The sequence below is a fragment of the Scatophagus argus genome, chromosome 7, assembly GCF_020382885.2.
Source record: "Scatophagus argus isolate fScaArg1 chromosome 7, fScaArg1.pri, whole genome shotgun sequence".
NCBI lineage: Eukaryota > Metazoa > Chordata > Actinopteri > Scatophagidae > Scatophagus > Scatophagus argus.
The window spans coordinates 7,080,302-7,102,162 of NC_058499.1; the positions used below are offsets into that span (position 1 = coordinate 7,080,302).

Sequence of the window (21,861 nt, forward strand, 5' to 3'; positions counted from 1 at the left end):
ACGCTTGGGCACATAAGACAAAACCCAAATATGTGAGAACTTTTCATTCATGTCAGTGAAGATCCATTTGAAGCGTAACACTGTCTCCCTGTGAGCCTAAATGACATTGTGATCACACTGTGTAAGACCTCCTGTCTGCTGCATTCTTGTCCAGTGTCATGTTACAGGATCTGTCTCAGCAGGGAGCACATTTGGTCTCCTAACAGGCTTTTAATTGGCTTTAATTGCTTCAGTGTTGTGGCTTAATGAGCCGTGCCTTCAGCCATCCTCTGCGCTCACCAACAGAGAGATCTGGAACTGTATCCAACACATGTACATTTCAAAAGGTGCTGTCCAGAAAACTGGATGGGCCAGAGCTCAAGCTGTGCAGTGAATTGTTCACCGGACGTGTTAAATATTTGTTACTTTAGAGATGAGATCATGTTCAGCAATGACTGGAAATACTAAAGATTGGAGTTATTGGAGTTATCACCTGGCTCTTGCACTGTGTGACATTGTCTTACTGAATTTTATGGTTACAAATGTTTTACAGAAGAAGAAAAAGAGCAGCTTATCTATTAAGAAATCTCAGTTCGGTATCAAGGAGCACCTGAAGGGGTCACAAGGGGTCTGATAAGCTGAAGATGATGAACCAGATAGGAAACAGGAAGACTCATTTTATTCTGACCTCAGACTCACATTGGTGAAACATCTCAGTATCTACTTAATGAACACAATTTTTCTAATGCCACAATGAAGTACACATTTAGGGTTCTGAAAGCTTTCCTGCTCCCCTCCCCTCAAATCTCTGAATCTAATCCAGTCTGTGACGACACTTGCCTTAAAGTACAATATCACACTTCTTGTTTTCTCAAAATACCGAATAGTTTTACCTCTTTAGCCTTCTAAAATAATTCAAAAGAAGCAGTCTGAGAAGTTCTTTTGGCTGAACTGCTCCAACCTATGTTGAGGACTGTGAGTAGACTTTGCTTTTCATGTGGTCACAGACTAGAACGTTGGGAACCACGGTTGTGGACAATTGGAGTAGACATTTGGACATTTCCTTCTTTGCAGAAGGTTTGAAAGAACATTTTGTTCCCTCCATTTCAAAACTAAGTGTAAACGTGTATCTGCTATCTGCCTTGGATCTGTAAAGTCTGTGTTTAGCCAGTGCTTTAACCGGCACATTGGAAAGGTTTCTAAACCCAAACAAATGTGGAGATATCATACCAACGTGACATCCAGGGTCGCCACCATGAACATGTATAATAACAATATGACAATGTGTTGGCAGTAATACAGTACAAAAATCACTACCATTTGCCAGAAATGTTTGATATACATTCACTTAGAGAACCATTGAGCACAGCCACTCAAGTCTTATTAAGCCAATCCACTTGCTTGGCAGAGAGTGAACAACTGGGGTAAATTCACATCTTTTCAGAGTGTGTTATATCCTGCACTTTTGAGGGCATAATTACCTATTTCTGAGTCAAAACTGGAGCACAACCTAGTTAATGTTGGTTTGACCACAAAATGGGGCAAAGTTGTCACTCTCGCTTAATCTCTCCCCTCTTTTCACCTAAAGTAGTGTCAGTACCTCTCAAGCATCCTAAACCTCTGTCCCACTTTCTAGGTCCTAGCTGCCCAGGTATCACTCAGCACATCCTGACTTTATCCCCCACATTCAATTAGGCTTTATTGCTGACTTGGAATGCCTGGTATGTCCACAGGCTCACCCATCCTCTCCATCCATGCACACAATCAACAATGCAAGCACATGCCTGGGCTTGTACTTATGGTTTTCCACAGCAAAGTGAATTCCAGTGGCAATCCTGGCACTGATACATGCAGACGTGGTCAGATAGGGTTTAACCAAACCTCTGTCACGGCACCTTTTCCAAGGCTTTGTCTGCCTGTCTGTCACTGCGAGCAGGTGGTGCCTGGAAGCCAAGTTCCAATCTGAGATTTCACCTCTGCTCGCTCTCCGGGAGACCTCTCCTTTGTGTCGAGTGGCACTGAGGAATCATGTTGCCTGTTTGAAATATTCATGCAGCACCAGTCTTGATGAAAAGACACATTCTTCTAATGTAGCTCCCACTTTTTTCTGCTGAGGAAGTGTGGAAGTAGGCCTGCCCCAGGGCAGAAACAGATCCAGACGGTGGATGCTGGGAAAGTGTGTCTGGATCCCAAAGAGAGAGAATTTGAGTGAATGCATACCATAGCTGCATACATGTCCATGCACACGCACACACACTCACACACAAATGCAAAAAACGTGTTTTTCTTTTTGCACACACGAGCACAGATTTTCATGCTCTGCTTGGAGGGAGTGATAGATGATGTGCATGAAATTCTCCTACACTTTGCAAACCTTTACCTCTCCTACATCACCTCTGTTGGGAATTGGTGGAGGTTCTCTTACATTTTAGCTGTCTCATGGGAAACGTAAAAAAACCAACAAAAAACATGTGGCCCAACATGTGGTGCACATATCGACTCAGCTCGGAAGTTTACTGTCCTAATAATATGGCTAAACAAATGTCAAGCAAAGCACTTTGGCTGTCCTCCTGTTTTGAAAGTCAAACAAATGACACATGTTTCCTCTCATCTATTGATTGTTCAGTGAAGGGAGGGTGAAGTAGGCATGAAACACGGTGCCAGGGGTTTTATCTCATGAATCTGGAGAGGTTTACTTTTAGTTCTGAGAATGTGTAGACAAATTTCTCAGGGGGATGCACACACATACTGTACAGATATACAGAACATGTGAGGGAGATCATTCTGGGACACTTTAAATTGACCATAAACAACAAGACAATCAGGATGTTGAGGTCAGCTCTTAGTGATTTTAACAGTTTAAACTCAAGCAAAGTAGATCAATGCTCTCAAAATGGGAAATGACATAGATGTGAGGACTGGAGACGATACATGATGATGAACAAAAGATGATACTTCTCGAGGGAGATCTCTGGGGAACCGTTGGGAGATAAATGCTGTAAACAAAAGTCTGAGGCTTTGTGTGTGTTTCAGGCCACATCTATCAATCACGGCAAGAATCTATGTAAGCAGACACTTTGTTGCACAGCTTCCTTTGAGCATATCTGAGAGTTTGTTAACACATGTGTGCATTCTTGTGCATGTGGACAGTGTCCTCACAGCACCTCAGCTGCTGGGAGGTGCTCGCTGTGCTCTTTGTGCACCATTGACTCTGAAAAGCGCCACTTCAGTGGAGTAAGCCTAGCCTGTCATTAGGGAGCATGGCATGGGCATACTGTTTAACCATTAGCAACGACTGGAGCTACAGCACCAGACTCTGCCAAGAACAGCACTGCTGTGCCAGGAGGACAGAAAGGAGGACAAAGTCCTGATGCAGTGCGTTCTGTATGTAGGGGCGATAAACAGCATGTGTGTGCGCAATACATTTTACGCTCATTTTGCTTTCATACTGGAAGTTTGACGCTTGCACCACGAAAGTTGGTCAAACTGTAATTCCTTTTTCTCTGTAGCTGTTCTTGCTCTCCCCATTCTCCCTATTATCAAACCACACACTCCACATTGATTGACGGCCCATTGGACCTTAGTCTCCTAGAGCAGCCGTTCAACATGTTTCACAGGGTTGTGGGCGACATGGCGAAGAAGGACGAACGCACTTGTGACGCAGGCTGGCCAGGGGAACTGTTGAGTCGGTGTCTCTGAATTACAGAGTACGGCTGAAAGCGCGCTGCTGCAGCTAAACCACCTCATTAGATCGCGGTGACTGCATTTAACCGGCATTTCCCCCCCTCACACGTCCAGAAAGGCCGCATCAGACATGGTGATTAACTGCAGAGTAAACACGTCCATCTCCAAGGTCTCAGGTCTCCGCCGATGGCAGCACAGCTTACTGCAACAACCAACCAAGAAACACTCGAGGCCCCCCATATGCTTACCAAGGCCTGCAAGATTCATAACACTTGGTAACAGTGTGGCAAAACAGACAAGCAGACAAGCATGATTTTGCTTCAAGTTTTTTAAGTTGCTGCCGTCTCCAATAATCAAACTCTTCCTTTGTTAAGCAGAGAGGAATGTTGTTTTTGACCTATCTCAACAATTAGCCTGGAACTCAAATAATAACAGGAACCCAGCTATGTAAACTTTTCTGGAGACATTTTTCTCCAAAAATAATGACAAATAACTTTGTGTTTCCCCAAAGCAAACATGCATGAAGGTATAGTTTAACATTTTCCTCTTCTGGAAAAAAAAAGAGTGAATTGAGAGTTCTTTGAGCCCCTCTTCTGAGATTGACTTGGCCAACAGAGCAGATTACCACAGCAGAAAAGCGTGCAAGAACTGGATTAATTATGGCAATATCTGCAGCAAAGCAGGGCTAATTTGCTGCACACTTCATTTGGTTTTACTACCCCTTGTCTCGTGGGGTGTTGTAACAGAGTTTACCCTTGTCTAGGGAAGTTTTTTACCCATTTACTGAACGTCTGTAGTCAGTGGCTTGATTCTTACTGTGGGCAATGTGAAACCTCTGCCAAGGCTTCTCTGTTACTGGGTGGAGAAGAGAATGAAAAAGGAAAGAAGGAGAAAGGCCAGGAGCACTTTTTCATGTGTTTTTACTGTACTGTAAATGCTACACCCTCAAAGCTATGCTTAATTTTATAGTTTTTGTGTACAGAGTTTATTATTAGTCCATTTTTAGTAATCTTAAGCTTCTGCATGATGCAAGGTATTGTATTAGTATCTGTCCAGCAAATTATCTACAGTTTTACCTCCTGATGTGTGTACATGGGTGGTTTTGCAAAAAAACGTAGTTGTGGTGTCAAGGTCATGCTCAGGTCAGGGATGTTGAGGAGACAGAGGTGTTGGGAAAGAACCCCGCGCCACAGGCTACACAACCTACCTCTGGAGCTGCAACTCAGCTTTGCACAGACAGCTGTAGACACTCTGTCTGGATGAACAGCTGGCCAGGATGTCTGGGAGAAAGGGAGGGGGAGACAAAGAGAAAGAGATACCAAGATATTCAAATAGAGGAAGGGGGAAGATAGATGGACATAAATAAAGAGGAATGTGAAAGTGTGACAGGAGAGGGAACGGAAGGAAAGGTAGACAAAGGTGACAAAAAGTAATAGACAGGATCTAATACATCCAGAAGCTCCAGAGAGAGGCCTCTGTGTGGGAAAAGAGGGGTGGAGGGTCATAAATCTGGCTGGGCCTGGCTGTCCTGGCTGCCTGGTCCCACACTGGGTTTGTTCAGGTGGCCCTCTCCATCAGCCTCCTCCTGCTGCTGCCGCTGCCTCCTGCTCTGTGTGCAAAAAAGTCCCAAAGAAAGAGAAATGTGTCAGCGGGAAGGATGAGAAGCACTTCATGCTTTTATGGTTTCCTTGTCTCTGCAGGCACACTCACGGACGGAGAGACATGGGCTAAGAAGCGTGACCTGTGAACAGAAGTTTGGAAGACAAAGAGAGTTATGGGGTTGAACTTTGTAATGTACTCTGAACTTTGTGAACCTTTGTTTGGGTGAAGGTGTGTATATATGTGGCAGACATGCACACATGCTATAAGGGATCTGGAACTACAACCATAGTTTTTTTTCATGTAGGAACAATTATGTTCTTATTTTGCCATGTAGTAGTACCTATACAGTCTTTTACAGGTTTGATTTGAAAATTTGAAAAGGTTTGAAAATGATCTGCATTCATTCTTCCTTAAGTGTAAAATGTGTTTAAACTGAGTTTCTTTCTTTCTCTTTAAAGTAGCTTGTTTTACCGGTTTAGTGCTGTTTATATGTAGACACACACACACAAGCACAGAATAGAATGATAGATACAACAAACATAAGCACAAAAATGCAAATACAAAATGGAAACAAAAAATGAAATAAAAAAAGGAATCCTTCAAATGAAAAAAAAAAAAAAAACTGGCTTGAATCATCTCATAAAGAGAAAATGTCTGAACTTTGTAACAAGTTCACATTTTCCAAATACCTCTGTTTGCCACAAACCCCAATTTAAACATGTTTGTTCAAACTGATTTTAGATTTCTTGGATCAGGACATGGACATTTTCTTAGGATTATAAACCAGTTATTTTATACATTTTCAGGCAGCTGTTCAGACCTGTGATGATTACTTTTTAATGGTTGCCATCTAATAGCATTTGCAATAAAAAATCGCATCCAATGGAATCATACGTGATCAGATTTAACTGATATCGTGATCTGACCTTTGTACTTCAGTGTATGTTGTTGCCTCTACCAGCCAGCATTTGGATTCAAATGTGCAACCCTTTAGCCAGAAACTGCATTCTCATGAAGCTGGAGGGTCCGCTGAGTTCAAGTAGGGATTTTTCGGCACACACCACTGGAGCCAGAAAGTGGCCTCTTCATGGCAGAGGTCCAGAGATGCTGGCCTAGTGGGCAGACTGACAGTGGAAGACATTACAAAGAACAAGAGGAGAGACTGGAATGGAAAATGGAGAAAACAGATTCTGCACGATTCACATTCACACACACAGACACACACAGACACACATAAACAAATGTAAAATGTGGTCTTTCAGCGCATCAGTGAACACACACAATTTCTTTCACACCAACACATACTGTATTCATAAGATTCACATACATGCACCAAAAATCTATATAACATATAACAGACACACACACGCACAAAACTTGAAACACATACGAAAACATGCAACACAATGTGAGTAGAGCGACGCATACTTTTTCACTTTGCCTCACGTGCTGGTGAGAAAGCGAGCCAGGGGGCTGTGTAGACAGGGCCCATTTTTCTCTATTCCTGCGGTTGTGCGTGTGTGACTGGGGATTTATTTTCGCTGTTCTCAGGAGGGAAGTCACTGTTTGGCTGTATTTGAAACATTTGAAGTGTCCAAGGCCCCCCATCCCTGTTCCACATTAAAGGAAGGGCCAATTCATTTGGACCTGTCAGAGTGCGTAATGGTTCTCAGATCGTGTCTGCTTACTGCTCGTCAAACTGGGTCACACAAACGCTTTGGCCCTTGATCTCATTATGTAATTTACTGTACCTCTCTCCCTCTCTCCTGCAGTTACTCTGCGTAAGATCTTCACTGACAAAAAGTTTGTGATTCGCTGAAAGACAAGATGAAAGAAGTTAGACAAATGGCCTCACATGAGATACAGCACATGTTTGCATGTCTGTGGGGTTCCTCCTGTCAGACGAAGATGAATAACGAACAGATATCACCCTGGGCTGGGTTCTTTGACACATGACTGTCTGAGCCTCCTTTGCCTCTCACACGTAATATTTTACTGTAAATGGCGATTGAGAGGTTTGGCCGAAGCTGAAAAGGAAGATTTCCAGAAGCTTCTCTCACTGCAGGACGATTGTTCTGGAGTTCAAAGTGAAATGTTACTCTAACGACTGTCCAATGAGAACGTGATCGCAAGGAAATCCTGACCCTCAGAAAGTAGGGCATTGACAGTATGTGATAATTTACCCTCTGCAGTGACACTGCTGTGTTGAGTTGTGAACATTAACTGCTGATAGCCCCTTTTGTCTGTAAAAGTCTTAATCTTAGTAGCACTGCCTGTGAGCTCACATTACATTTAGAAAGGTAAAATGGGTGTTTTGTGAGTTGAAACGGGCCCAATTTGAAACAGACCCACTCGTTTTGAATCTGGTCCACTTAACATAATTGAATTTGACTGTAGCATTTTTTTTTCTTACCAGTACTGGCTCCCTAGCCCCCACATCACCCACTTCACATTCAAACTGAGGAGAAGCAAAGTCTTCTTCCTTTCTCACTAGCTCCATAATATCTGTTTCAAAGTCATGTGGAAAACCGCAAGGGTGCAAACACACAAGCATTCACACACGCACAAACACATTTGTCTCTAACAAGACCAATAAACATTGAGCTGGTTGCCCTTGAGAGAAGTGTACCAATTTAGAGAGGGCTAGTTCAAAAGTAGAGCAGATATTTCCAGCCTCACGCACACTTCCACTCCTCTGGCAACTAGTTTTTGTTTGTGTTCTTATGTGACCTCTGAAAGAGGGAGATGGGTCAGTCCACATCAGTTCTTTTTAACGTGCGCAAGGGGATAATTCTTTTTTTAGACATGCTAATAGTGAGGCTCAAGGGATGGCAGTGTTGGTTCGCCCACCATTTTGGCCCAGACTAAAGTATCTTGACTAGACCTAGATCTGCAAGATTAATGAGCACAAAACTTGGTACAGGCATTCATGTTCCCAGACAATGAATCCTTTTAACTGGTGATCCCTCGTCTTTTCATCTAGTGCCACGCCACAATGAGGCTGACATTTCTGGATCCTAGTAAAATGTCCCAAAAACACTGCCTCCCCCACAAGATGCATTACTTTGGTAAGGCCATCATCAGATCCAAATTTTAACTTTAAACTTTTCCAGTGGGGATTTTTCACGACCAAATACCTGCAGTGTCAGTGGGCAGCAGTTAGCATTCTAACATACTAAATTAAGATGATGAATGACAACGTCTTAACGTTGTCATTAGGAGCATCTTAGCATGCTTTACAATAAATAGATGCCAGACATCAAGATGGCACCCATTCATTAGAATGAAAATTACTTGGATTATAACATTTTCTTGCTTCCTGGTTTGCGTCTGTATTTTTTGGCCCATTGCACAATCATGAATTCAAAAATTCCAATTACAATAAACAGTGACTGACCTTGTTAGCACTTTGAAGTCCTCTATTAACCATTTTTTGGGGTGAAGGGGATTTTCTTGATGTAATTTTCCATCATGGCAAATTGGCCACAAGGCCTACAGGTATCCAGATTTCTTAAAAGCTCTACACACCTGTGGTGTGCCTACACAGGTGTTTTCACTTAATTGTGCTTAATTGGTCCTACTGGAGATCATATCCACAGATGCTGTTTGGTTGACTTCACTCTGACCAGCGTTTTAGACTTGTTGCACCTGTTGGTCACATGAATTCGGGGTGTGACCATTGCCTGCCGAGGCGAAATTTTCATCAAAGTTCAGCAAAGTTTAACTCCAAAATTGTCTCATTTAATTCGCTAATTTCATGCATGTGTGACTGTGCCCTTCAAGTGGTTGAGTTTTATCACTCTTATCATTTATCACACTTTAATCATTCTTGTTGGTTCATTTAGTTTTAACATAATTCCAATGTTATTTCACTCAATTCTCAATCCTGAGGAACAGTCTAATCAGACAGAATAAGTGAAAACACCTGTGAGGGTGTGCATGGCCTTTAATACATCCAGTGTACAGCTTCCCAGAGCTGCCTTTAGACTCCTAGACATGGATCAATTACATTGATTCCCAAGCTTTAATCAATCAAATTTCTTCTCCATCTTATCGTAATTAAAATTTACACTTGTTCTTGCACTGTTTTCATAAGACATCACCAAGTAATCCTTAGATATGTATCTCTTGTGTTGACAACCATCCCATTTACTGAGAACAAGTGGTGACAGAGTCCATTATGTTAAGTTAACAGGGGTTTTGCTTCACTTGAAGTGGGGTAATTAACAGCACACTAAGTGCACTGGCCCTTTTTATTGAGCCATGGCTAAGTGGAAACCCCTTTTACAGGAGTCAATGGTTCATCCCCGAGCTTTTTGGGGTTTGGCCAGACAACACAAGGATACTGACAGTGATGAATGGGGGCTTTGCACGCATAGAGCCTCTTGCTTCCCATCTTCAGCAGAGAACACGAACTTGTTCACCTCCTCGCTGTGTTCGCCTCCACGGAAAGGCTCCTTATGTGTGCCTAACAACCACTAATGTTAATGGTAGGAGTTGACCAGGAGAAATGATGAAGTGGAGAGCTGGTACCATGATGTGTGCAGGTGTGCAGATGACCTTTTTCTGCCTATTCAAAACCCTGACCCTATAACAAGAGTATGTGTCAACACATGTGCTGTGTGTGTGAGTCACCCACTTGCCTCCAGCACTGTGCAGAGCTCTGTCACTTGTTTCTTGTGCTGACATGTGCTTTGTGTATGTCTCTGTGTTTATGTACAAGTGTAGCATATGTGTGGATTTATGTTTAAATTCACAGCTGCTGCGGGTGCCTCACTTAGTGACATGCAGCTTTTTCACACACTGAGACGCTTGTTTTACTCATTAACACAACATTACAGCACATGAAAGTTCCACTTGTCAATGCACATGTATGTTTTTCTGTTCCCCCTATGTAAACATAGCTTTTCTGGCTGCCTGAAAAGACGAAAGTTATGCAGACCCAGGCCTAATGCTCCCCTTCTTGCACCTCCACCTTCCCCACGACTTAATTAATTTTCCCAGCCAGGCTGCTTGTATGCGGAGACAGACCATTTCATCGCTTCTACGATCTTTGGGTCTGGCCATCATGGGCTGGTGGCGAAAGACACAGATTGAGGGTATGTAGGCTAGGTGGCGTACAGTACATTGAGTAGTTCAGTGCAAGCTATGCAAGGCCTGTTGTCATGATTTGCCTGTCAGAGGAGCCCAACACAGGTGTCAAAGTTAAAGAGGAAGCCACGGGGGAAACAGAGGACCAGCTGTGAGGGAGTTAGATGAGGATGAAGGCAGACAACGCCACATGAACCCGGCTCAATCAGTTACATCAAAACTACGATCAAAGGCAGTATAGATGGTTTCTATTCATGAGAGGTGATGCCAAACAGTTTCTCATCAAAGACTGAATGACCTCACGTGGGTACATGGATGGTAGCCAAATCAAGGAGGAGAGGTTCATCAAGGCATCAAGGTCAGAAAGGGGTGAAGTTTGAGGAGCTGAAGTTGGAAAAAAAAAGAGCGACCATGTGCTGAAGGAACTGTCAAACGTGTGCCCACATACTGTGGGATGGAAACACCTTAACCAGGGTTCTGAACATTCTGTGTTAATACAGAAATAAGGTACTTCGATGTTGAGAGGCTAATGCAAACCTGCATGTAGGTGATCCAAAAAATAGATGCAGTTTCGATTGTGGCCATTTAAATATCATTATTCCAAATGAGATCTAATGTCTGTCACTTGGATTGCTGTCGAGGTTGTTTGTCATTGTTAGTGTACAAGGATTAGCTGCTAGTGTGTGTTTTAAGGAAATTGGTGTGGGAGCTGGCATGGCAATTGCAGAAGCATAAATAATGTCCCACTATCCAAAGAACTGGTATAAAATAGAATTGTAGTTAAGGTGGGTGGGTGGCATGGCGGTGCAGTGGTTAGCACTGTCACCTCACAGCATGAGAGTTCCAGGTTTAAATCGCCATCTTGGTTGTTCTGTGCAAACTTTGCATGTTCTCCCCGTGCTTGCGTAGGTTTTCTCTGGGTACTTCAGGTTAATTGGCTACTCTATATTGCCCCTAAGTGTGAGTGTGAGTGGTTGTCTGTCTTTGTGTGTCAGCCCTGCGATTGACTGGTGACCAGTCTAAGGTGTACCCTGCCTCTTGCCCGTAGTCAACTGGGATAGGATCCAGCCCCCCACCCCCCACCACCCGCGACCCTGATGGCTAAGTGGTATAGAAAATGGATGGATGCATAGTTAAGGTTATCACGTGACATCTGGCAGTGGCGTTAAACTACATCTGTTGTAGAACTGGTCCATTTTGATTTAGTGGAAAAATAGTTCTCATCTCTACACGAAAATTGTAATGATCTTAGTCTAAAAGTTACAGGCTGGTTATTCAAATTAACTGTAAGAACCCCCATTTTATTGCCACTTACAGAATCCACTGATAGTGGGTTCTGCCAGCCCTTTCTCCTGCACTGGCACAACTGAGCTGCAGTGTGGAGACAGTTCTGGCAATGTGAGACTAGTGTGGGTCTGGCTCAGGGGTGAAGCCACCACAGAGAATTCCCATCCCTAATTCTTCACAAACTCCACATTAAATTACTTCAGCATCTGTTTTTTCCCAGACTTACACAGTCTAAACAAGGGAGGTGACTTGTATGGAAAAGGAATGAGATCAGTCTCTCCCTGCTTGTCCCTTGGGTGTCACATCATCACATGATCTTGGTTATGGAGCTCAGAATGCTCACAGACCCCTTTATACTCCATGTGCTGCTTATGGAGGCCTTGGGGAAACATCTGAAAGATGGCCACACGACACAACACGCAGACTCAACCACAGAAGAACAAGGGTGAGGAACTGGTACATTTGGAAGAGGATAAAACGTGCACTTAGAGGAAGACAAGGGTCGCATATGCTTGTGGAAAGGGAAGAATGCTGCCCTGAAGATCACAAGCAGAGAAATAATTTATCACTGCTCCCTCTATCATTTCTTCTGGCAGAGACAGATGGCCTGGAGTCAGATTGGATCACTCCTGGCTTTCTTTGGTATTTTTTTTCCCTCCTGTGTGTTTTGAGTAAATGCACATATACACACGTACACACATTTGTTTCCTCAGACGCACACTCACACGGGAGAAGACTAGCAATTAGCAGTGTCAGCTAAATGAACATCTGCCTTCGATAATGAACTGATTTCATTTGAACACACGATAATGGTAGAGACCGAACTCAACAGCTTGAACTCATGCAAGGTAGTTAATCTTTCATCAAAAAGATTAAAGGGTATATTTAAAACAGTTTTCATAGGACAAAGAATTTAGAAACCTCTTTAAGATAAATCATAATTTATCATCTTTAATGCCAGACAAATATTATTTTTTGGCTGTTTCCAATTTCCTGCCAGTGTTAGAAAGGCAACAACTGAAACTAGCTTGCAGCACTGTTTGAAATGCTGTGGTTTGGTAATGATGAGACATTATTGGGAAACATTTTGCACATGGCCTGCCTAACTGCTGCATATAGCTTTCAGTTTTTTATATTTCTTTTAATGATTACCATGGTGTCGGCTGTCTAGGCCAACAGGCTGTATTAACAATCCATCAATTGGAATTTTATCTTAATAGACTACACAAAAGTAACAAAATCTACTCTTGCTTGAGGGCACCTCAACTAGATGGATGCCTGCACACACAGTAGCCTGAATCTTGGTAGCACAGTTGGATGGATGGAAGATGGATTTGTTCCCTAAAACCAGTGAAAAGCAAATTTTACAATACATTAGGGTCAGTTCAAAGCTCCCTCCTGCAAAACACATAAATACAAGCGGCCTGACACTGATGACTCGTAATTCCAGGTGTGGGATATGTAAATGATTGTCTAAGGAAGGAATGAGGAATATACCTCCTACCACTTTTCAACTCTGTTGACAACATCATTGGCAAATGTCCTCTACACCTTTGATTGTATACAAGATGGATGACACGTCTCCGCCTCCTGTCTGCCATCTTGCACTGGTGACATCATTTGGAGCCAGAGTTTGCGCAGTAGTGCTTGAGGGGGTGGAGCTACGGGATCAAGGTGCAGCAAATGCTAGTCATAAGCAGGGTTCAGCTGTCATTCCTGACGCCACACCCTGTTTTCATAGCATCATAACTAAATAGATAGATAGATATGTTATTGATCCCAGGCTGGGAAATTACAGTAAAACAAATAGAAAAGTGCTCAACTGACGGAGATAAACATAATGCAGTGATCACTGCTGTTATTAGTAACTTTTTGCTGCCTTTTCTGCAATCACAAATCAAAAATGTATGAAAGATTATTAGTGCCCAAACCGGGCCCAATCATACTGCAACATTTAAACAAATTTTGGGGAAGCTAATCATATGTTTGTCCAAAAGGCTTGGCAATGTAGAAATCCTCTAGTAGATACACAGTTTGGAAAACTTTAAATCTGAGCAGCTGTTGAGATTAAGAAAAGAGCAGCTGGAACTGATCAGCAACACTTGCACACCCCTGCTGACTTATTTGTGGTTATGTTATGCAAAGAGCCAGATATTACTTATTACATCTTTAAATGCTGAACTGGCTCACTTAAAGTAGTTGCCAGTTAAAAACTGTCCAAAGTTACCCTGTGTATCACTGCCTTCAGCAGCAAATGAAAAAAAAAAACTACCACCTTCATCGATATTTGTACCAGTGAGTGATCACAGCCACCATCTTGCAAACATGCAGTCGTAAACACGTAAACACTACAGGATATAAACATTCACAAGGTCAGTTTCACCCACATAGTCATTGCTAAAGCATCCAAACAAAGCAGGCATGCTGCAGTAAGGGGACACTCTTACGTAAGTTAAATTAAACCACAGGAGAAGAATGATGCCAATGCACAAGAATGAGCTAATTGCTGATTTGTTATACAAAGTTGAACCTGCAATGCACCTGACTCACTTCTTTGATGTTAATGAAATACTGCTGGCCAACTAGGTTCTTTACTCTGTACTAGGGCACAGCAGCCCCTTTATGAAATGGAAACAGTAATTTTTTTAGGATGAAAGTGAGCACAAGGATAGACAAACCTCTCACTGTCTCTCTCTCTCTCTCCACTCTCACCCTCTATTTGTTTAATCACAAGCAAGAAATCTTCAGAATTTCAAGCTGTTCAGGCAAAATGGATGTGAACCGCTTTTTCAGTTGTGATAACAAACATGCCATGAAGATAGTCATGCCATGAATTCTTACAGCTCCGCCTTCACAGGTGTCATCTCTTCTGCTCATCTTTTCTGTCAACATACAGATGAATTACTGATTGGAGGAATGAGCGACCATTCAACTCGAGCAGGATGTTTGAGAGTGCTGGAAGGCCTTGTTTTCATCTCAGTTCCATCATGCTATTGAGGATTTGCATGCATTTTGGTGATAGATATGCGTATGATGAATGCCAATGGCAACTGAAGCGGGAAGAGTGAGAATGAGTGGGAATGATGGGAAGGGGAGGAGAGACTGGAAAAACACCACACAAGTCAGTGGTGTTCTGGATCTGTGGAGAGCAAATATCGGATGTTTGGATCTTGGACTGGGAGATGGTTCATTTGACAAGCTCAAAGACCTGTGTGCTCATCACATGTGAGCATGAGTTATAAAAAACAGAAAGCGGGGTTAACGCTTGTGATTCACAGCTCAGTTGCTTTGACAGCGTTCAAGGGCTGTGATTTAAAGCTGTTTGTTTTCTCACACCCCATCACATCATACACAATCTCACATAAAATATTAAAGACACAGTGAGACAGAAAAGTCAGCTCTGAAAATAACTTTCCAAAATGAAACACACCTTGGCTGAAGTCCTACTGTATCTACACCCACCCTCCTGACACACACACACACATTCATCAACCGTATCAGTCAATGTGTTAAAGATATGAGCTACCTCCAAGTGATGATGAATAGAGTGCAAGCTATCCTGAACTTTATAATTACAATGATCACACACAGCTGTAATTCTCACTCGACACACAGTTTGGTCTTGCTCGGCTGGCATAGACACGCCACACCAATAAATATGCATTCCTGCTCTACACTCTGCACAGATTAAAGGGACGATTTATGTGTTCGCTGCTCTGAAGCTGACGTGTCTGTGTCTGTTTTCAGCATACAGTATGCTTGTACAGTGGGATCTACGGTGCATATTCATACTTAGCGTTGGCTTAAAAAATACAAATCTTTGAAACCAGAGGCAAGAAAAGGTAAGTTTGTTTAGGCTTATGCAGCATCTTTCAGATACAAGGCCATTAAAATTCTTTGCAGGAGCACAAAAATACATTAAAGATAAGTAAAATAAAAAGCAAACATCTTAATTGCATTTAAAGGACAGTTAACAAAAAACAAGCAGATAAATTGTTTAAAAAATAACTTAGGTTTGCCTATTTAGTTTATTAGAAAGCTTTAGTAAAGAGGAGACTAATGTTTTTAGTTCTGATTTAAATGAGCTGACAGTAGATACATTGACCCAGAACGGACATGCCAAACACACGGGTGTTCACTTGGTTTCAATCTGCAACCTCACCGTTAGATGCCACTAAATCCTACACAGTGGACCTTTAATTGTTTGGAAACAGCCCCACCCCCTCCCACATTGTGTTCTTATCATATCCCAGAAGCTTCCCGAAAACAAGCCAAGATGCCAGCAAGCTTCACTCCCTCCACTACCCACAATCCTTATCTGCAAAGTAAATAAGGGCAGCCATCCTGTCTAGATGGATTTTGTCTCATTCTACATGGAGCTCTGTCTGCCAACCATCCTTAAAACATGGTCAGAGGGATGAAAAGGGAGGATGGGAAAGGGAAGGAGACAAAAAGGTGATGCATCTTTCACAAACTATCAGAGTTTGGGAAAGCGGGCCTCATTTATAAAAATGTTGCATGAGATTTGGCAGGATATTTGGAACTGTTGACTGAAATATCTTAAAGTTATGCTTCATTTTTCATACAATGTTCATTTCAGTATCCTCATTTTGGCTTCTACTCCTGAGGGACATGGCTGTAGATTTTCACACATTTTTCTGTTGACACATTCACTCACAGCTCACACAAATGCTACCAATTCACCAGGCTGACAAAATCTCCCCTTTCTTTCCCTGAGAAACTTAACCCTCATGAGGAAGCCTTTTCGTAGCTTCTGGAGTTTTATTCCTGCTATTTTCTTTTTTGGTGATTGCAGAGACAAGGCAAAACACAAAGTCCATTTCAGTTGCCAAAGGGAGAAATGAACTGTAAACACTTGCATTACTCTCATTTATTCACATAGTGAGTGGAAATGCCAGAAAACAATTCAATTAATCTTTGGCAGAGGGCAGGAAGACTGTAGCAGACAGGATAAACACACACACACACACACACACATAGGGAGGAAGAGAGAGAAGAGATAGATTAGGAGATGTAAACACAGATCTTGAAGGAAAACGTGCCATGCAAGCCAACCTGCCACAGATGAAGACCACATAAACAGACTGACTGTTAAAATGTTGGTGGAGACGACATCACTGATCAGCTGTGGGAATTCAGTTGTAAACACTGTCTATCAGTGGAAGGAGAGGAAGGATTATCTGGCGATGCCAGACTGTGTGTGTTACATTTGCAAACATCCATATACATACATATATTTGGGTATATATATGGGTGTGGAGAACTGGACCTACTTAAGATAAGAGCCCTAAATGTTTATGTCTACTCTTTCCAAAAGTCAGTATGAGAGTAATTGGTCACGGTTTAGAAACTGAGCTACACAACCCCAAAACCCACAGCCATAAAGTTGTGTGAACCTCTTCAAACATAGATGGGTTACCATGATTTATCAGTGCAGACAAATGTCTGCATTAACTGTGTTTTTTTTCCCTATGTATGGCCTATAACATCTCATTTACACTGCGTTACTGCCATTACTTTATGTTATGTCACCACATCTTAAGTAAGATGGGGCCATAAACAAAATGAGCCCCAGTGCTTACAATTCAACCACCTATAGAAGGCAAAATAACTTGCAAACATGCAAAGCGTAATGCCATCTGAAAACCAATACCTCAAGAACTGTTTCTTGTTGCACTTTTATGTGTCCAAACAAAATGTTATTACTTGGCGCCACGAAAATAAGTGGAAGTAAAAATAGTCACGGTAAAAATAACACATTCCTACCAAGTGACAGATCGTCGTTTGCCCATTTAGTGCAAATGTTGCTATACTCCTGCGGCTGCTAGGAGAAATATTGGTGGGAGGCACGTTCCCAGAAAAAGGGCCCTTTTTTTTTTGTCTGTGTGCTGAAAAGGATAATTGCTCATCTGAGCTCACACAAGATGCCTCTCTCCCTTTCCAATGGCAACATAAACTTCTTCTGCATTCTTGAGAGAAGAGTTATGTTGACCTCCTCTCCCTCTCCTGGGGTGTTTGTGTATATGAAAGAAAGACAGAGTGTGTGGCTGCACACATGTGTGCGTGTATATACAGTATGTGTCTATGCTCCCGTATGATTCTGGGTATATGGGGGGGGACTTCAGTGGTGTTTGAATGTTTGTGAGTCAGACTTTAGCAATGAAGGAGTAACACAGGCCATGAATGAGAGCACTTGTTTATGTGGGTCAGTGGGCTCCCTTTTAACCCCTTCAGCCTTTTCTGCCCTTGCACAGGAAGTTGCTGCCCCACCCGTGGTCGTGCCTGACCGAAAGACAAATCATGTGTGCGGGGTAAGGAAGTCAAACACAACACAAATGAGACAAAACCCTTTGTTGTCTCTGTGGTTCTGGGCAAAAAGTTCTCTAATAATTGCCATGCTTACACTGGGGATATGAGGCTTGTTGTTCATCACATGTGCTCCACAAAGCTTCTGTCTCCATCCACAGAAGGCAGAGGTTAATTGGAGCGAGATCACGCCGTAACAAAACCCTTCTTTCTGCAGGAGGGAAACTGGATCAGAGGTAGAGCTCTTAACTGTCGTCGACATTACACTGAGAACCAAATGTGGTGGAGGAAGCCATGGGGCTCTGCTTCACATGCACACAAATTGCTTGTCCTGTTTACGCAGCTGCTTTATTCAGAGAAAATTCCAGATAAAACAGCCATATCAGGATGTGAAATAGATGACCATGTCTAAATACTGTATATGCACCTGGTGGAACTCAGTCAAAGCTCTGTGAGTACTGACCCTTTGGGACAGATTTGCAGTGATGCACACTGATTGCTTCATAATGAGATGATAAAAGTTTAGATTTAACAACCAACCCACTACTGTTACTAATTTTACTGCCGTTCCCACTGTCACCACTTCTAATTCTTATTTCTATCCCTATTACAAGGTAGGTTCATTGAAATTAAACAAACACCTCACTTTCCTCTGATGCATGTAGTTAGTTTTCGCTTATTTTACCCACGTGGGTAAAATGTCAACATTTGTTTCAACCTGTATGTCAAGGGTGATTTGAGCAACACGATAGCTAAGCTAACATTACTGCTGACAAGCTAATCTTTTTATTGTGTGCCTCAAAATGGCTGTAGGTTTGACCGTGTTCATATGTGTTACAGTTTTTTTAGGGATAATTTTTTCCCATCAATTGAAAACTGTTCACTGTGAGGTTTTTGGATTTCCCAGAAGATCCAAGAGACTTCTCTGGAAAGGCGAATTTGTGGAATTGCTGTTCAAAGTATCACAAATTCCTTTTGATTCACTTGCATTGCTTTGGGTGGAGAGAAAAATCTCAGAGAATAATATTTCAAAACTTGGCCAGATTAAGAAAAAAAATCTCTGTTGCTAAATACCACTGGATAGATACCCTGGGCTGATTCTTGTAGCTCAAGGACACTACCACAGGATGGTTTTTATTCTGACGTGTGGGATTGAGCTCTGTTGCATAGTTCAGATGACCTGACCTTGAAACTCCAGGCTACAAGGCCTGCAGGATCTAATGTTATTTTTCCTGGTCCAACATCAGAGTCTAAATAAACTTCTGGCGGCTTTTAGATGGATGAGCTTCACAGAGACTCATACAGAGTGATTCACCAGAGTTCAAACCACAGCAAGTTTGGAAGTGGGAAAGAACAATGATATCAAAAGATCCCCTCAGCCCCATTCTGCCACACAGGTTGTGAAGAGGACATCTGTAAACTCAACAGGACATCGCTGTCGGAGGGTAGAATGTCTGGAATGTGGCCTTGTGGTCAGTGGGCCCATGAACCAGGCATTTGACTAGTATTGCTTCCAGAGTCTGAAACAAAGGCATCCTGGTCTACCTTTCACCTTTGCAGGGTTCGCTTTGGACCATGCCTGTGGAATTTCTACCTCAGGAGTTATGATTTTGACCTCCAGGTCGGCCAGTTGGGGACCACCCTCGTCCAAACATATCAGCTCTCACATTGTCCAAGGGGTTCATATTTTGGTTTGTAACATCATATTGAGCATATTTTGTGATTTAACATTGACATCAGCTGATAGGAATGTCTGTCAGTTGACTAATCTTTCCCACCCTTCTCAGTGCATAGCTTACCACTATGGTGTGTCATTAGTGTATGAAAGATTTGTGTTTTGAGAAAGAGATGTGTAAGAGGTGTGTGCGTCTGTCTGTTAATGTCTTTGATCCTGTCAGGCACTGAACGTCTTTGTGGAAAATGTTTAAGTGGTCAGAGGAACAAGTTGTGGCAGCAGCCTGCTAATCTCAGAATAACTGTTTTGTATAAGACAGTGGTTCCCAAACTGTTTCATGTTAAGGACCCCTAAACTTATACAAATTAGACCACTTTCGATTTTGTCATGGGGTGTTCCATCTGATAGGAGTTTGACTTTGATAGATTTGCATTCTGGCTGTCTCTATCATGGGAAGAAAAAGATCTCATCTCTTTTTTCGAGTAGTGGAAATCATCCTTTCAAAGACAGCCCAAAGACACCTCGGACTAATCTGTATCATGAAAAAGGTGTAGCTTGTATTAAGAATCATCTTACTCTGCCTTTTCATCAGCTCTAAGCAGCCTTTTAGCCTCATTAGCTTGTTGTTTTATTTTACAAAAACCATTCTTCACTTCCTGCCCAGCACCAAACAGCAGAGAGATAAAGTTGGCGTCCAGCTGCTGAATAGAGTCAAACGTTTGGTGAGCTAAAGAGCAGCTCTTTTATTCACTCAAAGTTTTGTAACAGGAGCTAACAGGAGAGTGGCTACTCTGGACTGATTTAGATTTGCCACATTTATGTACTTTGTTTGCACAGACACCCACAAGAACATCGATACCACATTCATATCTGTAAATGAAGCAGCAGTTTGGTTAGCTTAGTTTAAAAATCTGAAATGGCCGTTTCTTGGCTATATGCAGGACCTTCCTGTGGTCATATCCATTCAGAGATGAGAGTATCAACAAAACCGCAGTAGGGAATAAATATTTCCCTAAATATTCTTTTTTAATATTCTTCAGAATGTGACTCGAAATGCTAATGCCGATGTTGCTCTGTGTCTGCTTGATGCGCACATGTGTGCATATCAGTTTTAGGTGATAATTTGTCAAATGTTGCATTTTCAGCAGGTTCTTCTTCCATGCCTAAATAACTTAAAGGAACTCTTATCTTAACTTAACTTTTATCTTGATTGCATTTTTTGCAGACATTGTTTTTCTTCTACATAGAAAGTATCTGATGCTTGAGTTTACCTCTCATACATTTCAAACAGCCCTCCTTTTCCCCATCTTTTAATTTTCTGGTAAACAAGAAAACAACAACCATGCCTTTTAGTGCTTCTCCTGACCTTGTACAATTCTACAGCTATTTTGAATCTCCTAATATTTTTCAGCTGTCCAGAGCAACGAACCGCCTTCTTTCTCCTTTCTTTCTCCTGCACAAACAACTCTTGTGTTCTTCTTGCTATCTGTTCTCCAGCTACTCTACACTTTTTGTCATTCATCAGCCTCCTCAAATGGATCTTCCACCAACCATCACTCTCTTCCTCTCTTGTCTCCATCATTCCATCCTCCTCCCTCGCAAATTTTTTCTTTTAATTTCACCCCCCACCACCATTGCGTGCGACGAAGAGAGGTATACTCTTTCGTCAAGCCTGCACAAGTGAAGGGAGGAGGGGGGTCAGAATTGAAGGAGAGGAGGGAGGAGGGTGGTGGAGGAGGGCTGCTGGGACAGATCCATTTTCAAAGCGCTATCTTTTCATTTGTTTTCCTTCAACATTTCGCTGCTATTTAGGAGGGGGGAAAAAGAGAGGCCAAACAAAGAAAAAAGGAAAACCTTACACATGCTCACACACACTGGGAAATGGCCCAGATGGCCATCACTCATAAAGGGAATCTTTCAGAAACAACTCACCAGTCTATCTACCATGTTAAGACAAGACATCCCAACTGCCAACCCCCACCCCAACAAACCACGGCTGCCAAAGGGAGATCTGTATCTTTGCCTGGGAGGAAAAGCACAGCACTCCCATCCAAATGTCACCCTAAGTGAGCATCAAACAGGACTCACCTGCAGTCACAGAGCGGCTGCTTTTATTTGAAACTCAATCGTTCCCAAAAGAATTTCCCCACCTCTCGTCTTGGCAGGCAATACAGACCTTGATATCTGTCTAGGATGTTCCTCTTTTCTTAAATCAG

General features: G+C 42.4%; 1 long non-coding RNA gene across 1 annotated transcript; it reads right to left on the minus strand.

Annotated features, from left to right (window-relative positions):
- Positions 1 to 660: 660 nt before the first annotated feature.
- On the minus strand, positions 661 to 9,516 carry LOC124062587. The gene is made up of 5 exons (XR_006843950.1): positions 8,663 to 9,516; positions 7,017 to 7,080; positions 6,192 to 6,389; positions 4,871 to 5,272; positions 661 to 2,161 (listed from the first exon to the last, which is right to left on the minus strand). It is a non-coding gene; the product is annotated as an uncharacterized LOC124062587 (long non-coding RNA).
- Between the last annotated feature and the right edge of the window lie 12,345 nt (positions 9,517 to 21,861).